We start from the raw sequence: 8,115 nt of genomic DNA on the forward strand, positions 1-8,115 counted from the left end.
AGCTTAGCACAATCGATTTCAACACTTTCAAGTGATTAAAATAAAGAAGTCACCGCCAATGCAATTACCTCCGACTGCTAACCCGCTCTGTATATTTGACCATAAAGTTCACCCACATACCAAGCACCGCGCCAGGAAAAAGTACCAGACGCCTCAATCGCTTACCCGTCAATATCATTGCAAGGAGAGTAAGGACTCCCGCTAACGGCGAGGAGTACTCATTAAACATTCCAATAATGTTACACGCCACTATATCAGTTTTATTTGTTACTTGCTAATAATATTGATCGGCATTTTGCACATACAAAACAATTATAGAACAATACATAGCAATTACCCTCCTTTATCAACATTTACAAAGAAACACAGTGCTCAACTTAAAATACTTCATTTTGCACATATACAATGATTATACACGAATACATAACACTTATCCTCCTTTACTAATATGTACAAAGAAAAACAATTTTGGATACATCATACATACAAAATTGTATATTTGTGTATATGTCATAAATACAAACTTGTATATTTTGTATATCTCATCACTCCAAACTTGTATATGCTTTGGATATACCATCTTTCCAAAGCATATACGAGCTTGTATATATGGATTATTTTTTTTCGGTGATAAATTGTTTTTTAAATATTTCTTTGCCTAAATGACTTAATTGTTAATATATTAACTTGGTCTCGTCGCTATATGGCTAATGCCGATGCGACGTTAACTATTAACTCACTCCTTCATTCTCACATCAAACTGACAGCTGTAATCTGACTGGAATACGAATAAAGGTGGTGTTAACCACAGCCAGTTCGCATACATTCCAACACCACAGCATACTTTACTTGCATTCTTTGTTACCAAATTCAGTGATTTGGAGGAATAAACACAATTCATATTTGTTTGTTTCTTTGTTATTTTACGCCGCACTCAGCAATATTCCAGCCACATGACCGCGGTCTGTAAATAATCGAGTCTGGACCAGACAATCCAGTTATTGACATCATGAGCATCAATCCACGCAATTGGAATACGATGATGTGCATCAACAAAGACGAGTCTGACCACCCGATCCCGTTAGTCGCCTCTTACGACAAGTATAGTCGAATTTGCGGAAAGAATGGGTGCTGAAGACCTATTCTACCCCGGATCTTCAGGGGGCCAAAATTTATAGCATCGTAATTAGATCAGTTTATGAACACCTCTGTAGCGGCGACTGTGAGCAGTTAGTGGGGGTAGATGCTTTTACCAGGGGCAGTAATTCATATATTTTTGTCCTTTGGGATATTACAACCCCTTTGTATTTGGATGATGAATAACGCTCCAAACAGACTTGGAAGGAACATTTCTTGTGTACAAACTTGTAATATTACGCTTACTTTTGATTTTCACTCTTACAAACTTTGACCATTACACCAAATATGTATTTTGATAACGACTAAATTATCTGTACAATATATATTCTATACATTTATGGAATTGAGTGAGTGAGTGAGTTGGGTTTAACCCAGCTTTGAACAGTATTCCAGTTATATCTGGTAGTGTCATCTTAATGTGGGAGGAAAGCCCGAACTGATGCAGGTCTCAGACGCTAAGCACGCTGGTGACACACACGAGGACGGGTATGGTGCTGACAAACCTAGAAACATAATCAGGGCATACAGGATCCAACCCCACTGGTATTTGCGGTTTCTGGGACACCCAAGGGACACAACTCCGCACAGCGAATAGCGGCGCCAAGAACCAGGATTCTAACCCACAATCATAGTTTATGTCATGCCCAAGGGCGCAACTCTGCACAGTGCGCCTAAGGCGACTCCCCCGTCCCCGTGCCCCCGATATGTAATTGATAATCAATGAAACTGCTCATTAAAGGAGCAGCTAATATGCAAACATGAGAAGGCAAGACATCAAATATGTATTGATGTAGAGTCAACATAATATCAATGTATGCTTACACGCAACATAATTTCGATGTATGCTTATACGCAATCCCCTTTGTATTTCCCACACTAAAATAGTTCTTTTACCATGTGCAAAGCTAATGTCACAATTATTGTTGAAATGGCAATCATCCTTAATATCTCGGAATATAACACATCGCATATATTTAAACATTTATAACGCTCCATGGCGATTTGAGGGAGTTGGTTAGTACAGTAAACTATGGCTATAACGAACTCAAAGGGACTACTAATTTTAGTTTGTTATAACCGTAGTTTGTAATAAGCATATATACAGCATAACTACAGCAAATAGTTGGGACCAAAAAGTAAGTTCGTTATATCCGTCAGTTCGTTATAAGCGTGTTCGTTATAACCGTGGTTTACTGTATGTAGATTAACATTTAGTCTCTGAAATCTTACATTACACAATATCCTTCTTCATTCTAAAAATATATAAAAAATTCCGTATGCTGATGTGGAATAGAGCTAGCTAGAGCTGGCTAACCTTGCTTTTGTATGCGTTTCTAGATTATTTTTTTTCCATAAAATAAATATATTCCACAGTCATGGCGCAGGACGAGTTAGTATGCAGCTTTAATCAATCATCCAACAATATCACAGCGGGACAACAGTAATGGGCTTCCCATAGTACCCATATATGGGTTCGAACCCAGGCCTTCGGCGTGACGTGCAGTCGCTAGCATGAACCACTGGGTTACCCCCACCACCCCCATATCGACTTGAAATAACAAATTCCTCCTACAAACTTGCCATTGGGCTACAACGCCATTTGTGCATTTCGTTCTAACGAGTTAGTGGGTGAGTACGGCTTTACGCCGCTTATTCCAATAGTATTATTATTATTATTATTATAAACTTATTATTATTGTGTATAAATACTATTATCATATCGCCATGTCAAAATGATGAGATCTGATTGGTCCACGTGATCTTGAAGAAATACTGTGTAACCCGCCTTGGAGGGTAATGAATTTCTCAGCGGGTGAACAAATCTCTTATACCCCGCCCCGAGCAATACAGTCTGCACGTTCTGACAGATTTCTGACAGACAGAATAAATCCCTTACACTCCGCTTCAAAGCAAAAAGCAAAAAGCAAAAAGCCGCACACTTTGTCCGAGTCACGTGACATAGTACAAGTTAACCTCAGCTCACTCGAACAGCTGTTTTATATCAATTTTGAATTTGTGTTAATTCGTTCATAATGTCACATTAAAACATGTCGGTAAGACTAATTCGTTGTAGCAGGATCACCCTGGGAACATGTTTTAAGCGTCCCTCGTTAGGTGTTATCCCCTTCGCCTCAGTGAGTGAGTGAGTTGGGTTTAACGCCGCTTTTAACATTATTCCAGTTATATCGCGGCGTGTCAGCTTAATGTGGGAGGAAAGCCCGAAGTGATGCAGCTCTCAGACTCTCGATTTGGTATATCACTACAAAAAGAGCTACAAAAGCTGAAAAGTTCCTCCACTTACAATGATATGGCTACCAAAACTGCAATAATTCAAGCCGGTTTCAGATTGACATCAACTAGTTCGTGCGGGCATCGGGTTCACCACACCAACAGCTTAAATGTCAACACTTGCAATCCGATCATGTCACAAACCCCAAGCGCTTAGAAATGTCCAGTTTGAAAAGGGTACACAAGCCTGGAAAGGCTGAGCCCTTGGTATTCTTGTGGGAGGATGGGAGTAAAAACATCTCTTCTCGAAAATACTGGAAAATTTGTTCACAGCCTTTATAAAACCAAATAAGATTAAACCATTTGCTGCACCTGTTTGATGTTCTTATATTGAATACTGTTATTATTGGGTCCAAATAAAACTTTTTGTCTCTCGTTTCAGAGAAAACAAATTATATATTATATATTTATTCATTGCTACTGCATATCTCTAGGTTAATATACTGACGAAATTGTGTCTTCTCTTACCATAACTACATTAATATTTATTAATAATCAATATTTATTAATAATTAATATTTATTAATTATACATGCGTAAAGGATAATTCAGACATCATTTAGAATCTTATACTTTAAGTATACATACCAGGATGTACCGAATATTATATATATAGTCTATAGAACAAGTACCACAACTGCTTCTAATTGAAAACTTTGAGACAATCCCTCTGACGTCAGCACGCCGATGGAGGTCATAGGTCATATTTAAATATAACCAGAAATTCAGTCAGATTCACTCAACCGCTCGGCGATGGAGTGTTGATACCGGTGGTTATTGTAATAGCTACGTATTACTTGAACACGTCGGTGGCTTCAATTGATTCCATCGTTCACAGCCATCGTATCAAGGCTAAAAACTTCACGTGACGAAGATGATGGGACGGTTTCAAAGTAGGCTAACTCACCTGTGTCAGCAGCCGCGTGGATTTGACCAGGTGACCGAGTTAGGGACCGTCTCGGTACTATAATGTGGCTGATAAGGAAACTGAAGTCAGGCTCATGTCCTTTTGCACGCGCATTGTGCAGTCAGGATTCTCCCCTTTCCTGTGTCTGCTCGAGATAACTCACTACCGGCTGGGCGGACCCATTCCGGTTTGTAGGGAGTACGGCAGCATACAGCGAATCGAGTGCGCCCCTTCCCGAACCGGTTGATGTCAATCCGTAACCGGTTTGAATTATTAGTTTTAGTAAGTATGTCGTTATCAAGAGGAGCTGTACGATTTCCCAGCGTAACGTTTTTTTGGGTAGTGAACAGTGAGCTGTAGTGTAGCTGGCGGTATTGGCTCGGTATATGGTCTCTGGTTCGCCCGTGAAGATTTGTTTACAGTGAAGGAGACAATGATATAATATTTACGTCTTTGCGCAAGTAATTAGTATATTTCAGGGATCGGTGATTTATCAGATGTGTGTGTGTGTGTGTGTGTGTGTGTGTGTGTGTGAACCCACTTTCCCATGTAAAAGGACAGCTGGGCGCCGTTGAACAAAACAACCATAGCACTACGACTGTCGTAAATCTATGTTAAGGTAGGTGAGTTACGATCACCTTAGCGGTAGCACATCGCTATGTAGAACGGCACGCTTGATGCATGCATACACCAGACAACACCGCCCCACCACCTCGTCTTCAGCTAGACGATGACGTTAGATGTATCGGTGTTTGGTCTCTCGTGATACTTTCGATTGTTATTTGGTAAAATGTTGAAACTACTTCAAATCTGAAACTTAAGCATTTGTGAAGGAGGTTTTATGACGATTATTTACAACCTTCCCGGATGTTCAACTCCAGTGCACTGGCGACATCCTGTTGTGTATTTGTCGATAGATTGACCCGAGGCAGCCGTGCTTCATACCACACTAGATCACTACACGACACTGCTCACAGCTTTGCATTAAACTTTGGGGGTAGATTTAATCATTCTATTAGGTTTTCACACTAAAGGCCGCCATAGTCGATATTCTTCATAAAGTGCCAAAGGAGTAGTGACATATATAAATGTTATTTCAAATTAAATAGTGGCTTAATTTTGTCGGCATTTTCATTTTGAATTAGATTTAATCAAAGTTTTTAATTTTTAACGAAAATGAAAATATATGATTCAGTCAGATGTTAGCACGACACATGACCTGCATCTCTCATCGACCTCTCTTCGTCTCTGAAACATTTGACAGCAGCCATATTGGTTGGTTGGTTGGTTGGTTGGTTTGTTGTTTCACGCCGCACTCAGCAGTATTCCAGCTAGGCGGTCTGTAAATAATCGAGTCTGGGCCAGACAATCCAGTGATTGACATTATGAGCATCGATCCACGCAATGTGGGATCGATGACATGCATCAACCAAGTCAGAGAGCCTGACCACCCGATCCCGTTAGTAGCCTTTTACGACAAGCATAGTCGCCTACTACGTCAAGCTACCCCGGATCTTCACGGGTCCCATATTGGATTTAGTGATGATAACTTTGCGTAGTGGATCTTATCATAATCAAATGAAATTATTAAAAACGATTTTGTGAATTCTGGAGACGGATACAAACCATCATGAACTCTTAATGAAAAATCTGAGGTAACGTGTTTTTGATAACTCCCAATAATAAACGACGCAGTTCATGGCCGCATTTACTGTCGGGAACAAGTTTCCTCAGCATACTTCGGAGAACTGAGACGAATGTTGATAGATTAGCAAATAAAACAATAAAATTCCAAACCAATAAGCCAAATAAACCGACATGACCATCCATAAAGCCACACGGGGGTAAAGAAATAACGATGGCAAGCTTGTAGCGACAGTACATCAGTGTCAGCGACAGAATATGTCAGCAAAATGTAGTAGATTGAGTGTCTGTCCGGGAAGACGAAGGTCGGAAGATCGATCCCCGGCCGAGTCATACCAAAACACGTTAAGAAATGACATTTGTTGTTACTCTGTCTGGCGCTTGACATGAAGGGGCTAAAACAAGGACTGGTCGGCTCGGAATAAGTATTCTGTGTCTGAGTGGGGTATCGCATGGTAACGCGCTCGCACGCACACATGTGCATTTAGATATATGCGTGCAATTGTCTTTATAGTCGCCTCTTACGGCAAGCATGGGAAGCATGAGAAATGATGTATTCGAGCAGACGGTTCTCACGTTCATAAACATTACTTAACCACATAACACCTCACCACACCTTACTTCGTCCGGTGTAATGGCTTCAATGTAATAAAATATATTCAATGTTATCGAATCATGCCCAACTATGTATACTTTGACCAGATTCAAGGGGAACAACACCCACTTCCTCAGTCAAAGAATTATATTTATGGGTATAAAAAATAAATAAATATTTTTCACATAATACACAACTGCTGATGCATTAGTCCTGCGCCATGAGTGTGGAATATATATATTTTCTCAAAGCCTAAGCAAGTCTAAATCAAACTAAACGTAGTCTTGTTTCCTTGATAGGCTTCATATCTTTGAAAATACAATTTAGACAATTCCGCTCAAATTTGAAAACATTTCAAACATGTTGGGGGTCACGTGGTTGAAAATCCACTTCTTACCTGTCTTCACTGAACCAAACTATTTTTACACAGAATTACCCAGCCACAGATGTTTAAAAACTGTTGCCGGAATGGGTGATGGTTAAATAGACATGATCAACAGTTCTTTCAATTCCATTAAAACCAAAATCAGCATACTTTCTTTGGCCCCTCAATTTACTTAAATTGATATATGTGAGTTTATAGCATCTTCCGTAGTAAATCGGAACCAACTATAGTTACTGATCTGTGTTAATAAAATTGATTATAACAGAGAACAACCAACTATAGTTACTGATCTGTGTTAATAAAAGTGATTATAACAGAAAACAACCAACTATAGTTACTGATCTGTGTTAATAAAAGTGTTTATAACAGAGAACAACCAACTATAGTTACTGATCTGTGTTAATAAAAGTGATTGAAACAGAACAACCAACTATAGTTACTGATCTGTGTTAATAAAAGTGATTATAACAGAGAACAACCAACTATAGTTACTGATATGTGTTAATAAAAGTGATTGTAACAGAGAACAACTAACTATTGTTACTTATCTGTGTTAATCAAAGTGATTGTAACAGAGAACAACCAACTATAGTTATTTATCTGTGTTAATAAAAGTGATTGTAAAAGAGAACAACCAACTATAATTACTGATCTGTTTTAATAAAAGTGATTGTAACAGAGAACAACCAACTATAGTTACTGATCTGTGTTAATAAAAGTGATTATAAGAGAGAACAACCAACTATAGTTACTGATCTGTGTTAATAAAAGTGATTATAACAGAGAACAACCAACTATTGTTACTTATCTGTGTTAATCAAAGTGATTATAACAGATCAACCAACTATAGTTACTGATCTGTGTTAATAAAAGTGATTATAACAGAGAACAACCAACTATAGTTATTTATCTGTGTTAATCAAAGTGATTATAACAGAAAACAACCAACTATAGTTACTGATCTGTGTTAATAAAAGTGTTTATAACAGAGAACAACCAACTATAGTTACTGATCTGTGTTAATAAAAGTGATTGTAACAGAACAACAAACTATAGTTATTGATCTGTGTTAATAAAAGTGATTGTAACAGAGAACAATTAACTATGGTTACTGATCTGTGTTAATAAAAGTGATTGTAAAAGAGAACAACCAAC

The 8,115-nt window shown here is 38.5% G+C and overlaps 1 protein-coding gene across 1 annotated transcript in view; it reads right to left on the bottom strand.

The window, feature by feature from the left end:
* Positions 1–4,525, bottom strand: part of LOC139459558 (protein HtrL-like) — a 42,285-nt gene extending 37,760 nt beyond the window's left edge. Inside the window, exon 1 of the mRNA XM_071241107.1 lies at positions 4,337–4,525. The gene's annotated coding sequence lies outside the window, so the exon portion shown is untranslated. The remainder of the gene's footprint in view (positions 1–4,336) is intronic.
* Positions 4,526–8,115: the final 3,590 nt, after the last annotated feature.

This window comes from Haliotis cracherodii, unplaced genomic scaffold (genome assembly GCF_022045235.1).
Source record: "Haliotis cracherodii isolate W230 unplaced genomic scaffold, xgHalCrac1.p SCAF_13, whole genome shotgun sequence".
NCBI classification, from domain to species: domain Eukaryota; kingdom Metazoa; phylum Mollusca; class Gastropoda; order Lepetellida; family Haliotidae; genus Haliotis; species Haliotis cracherodii.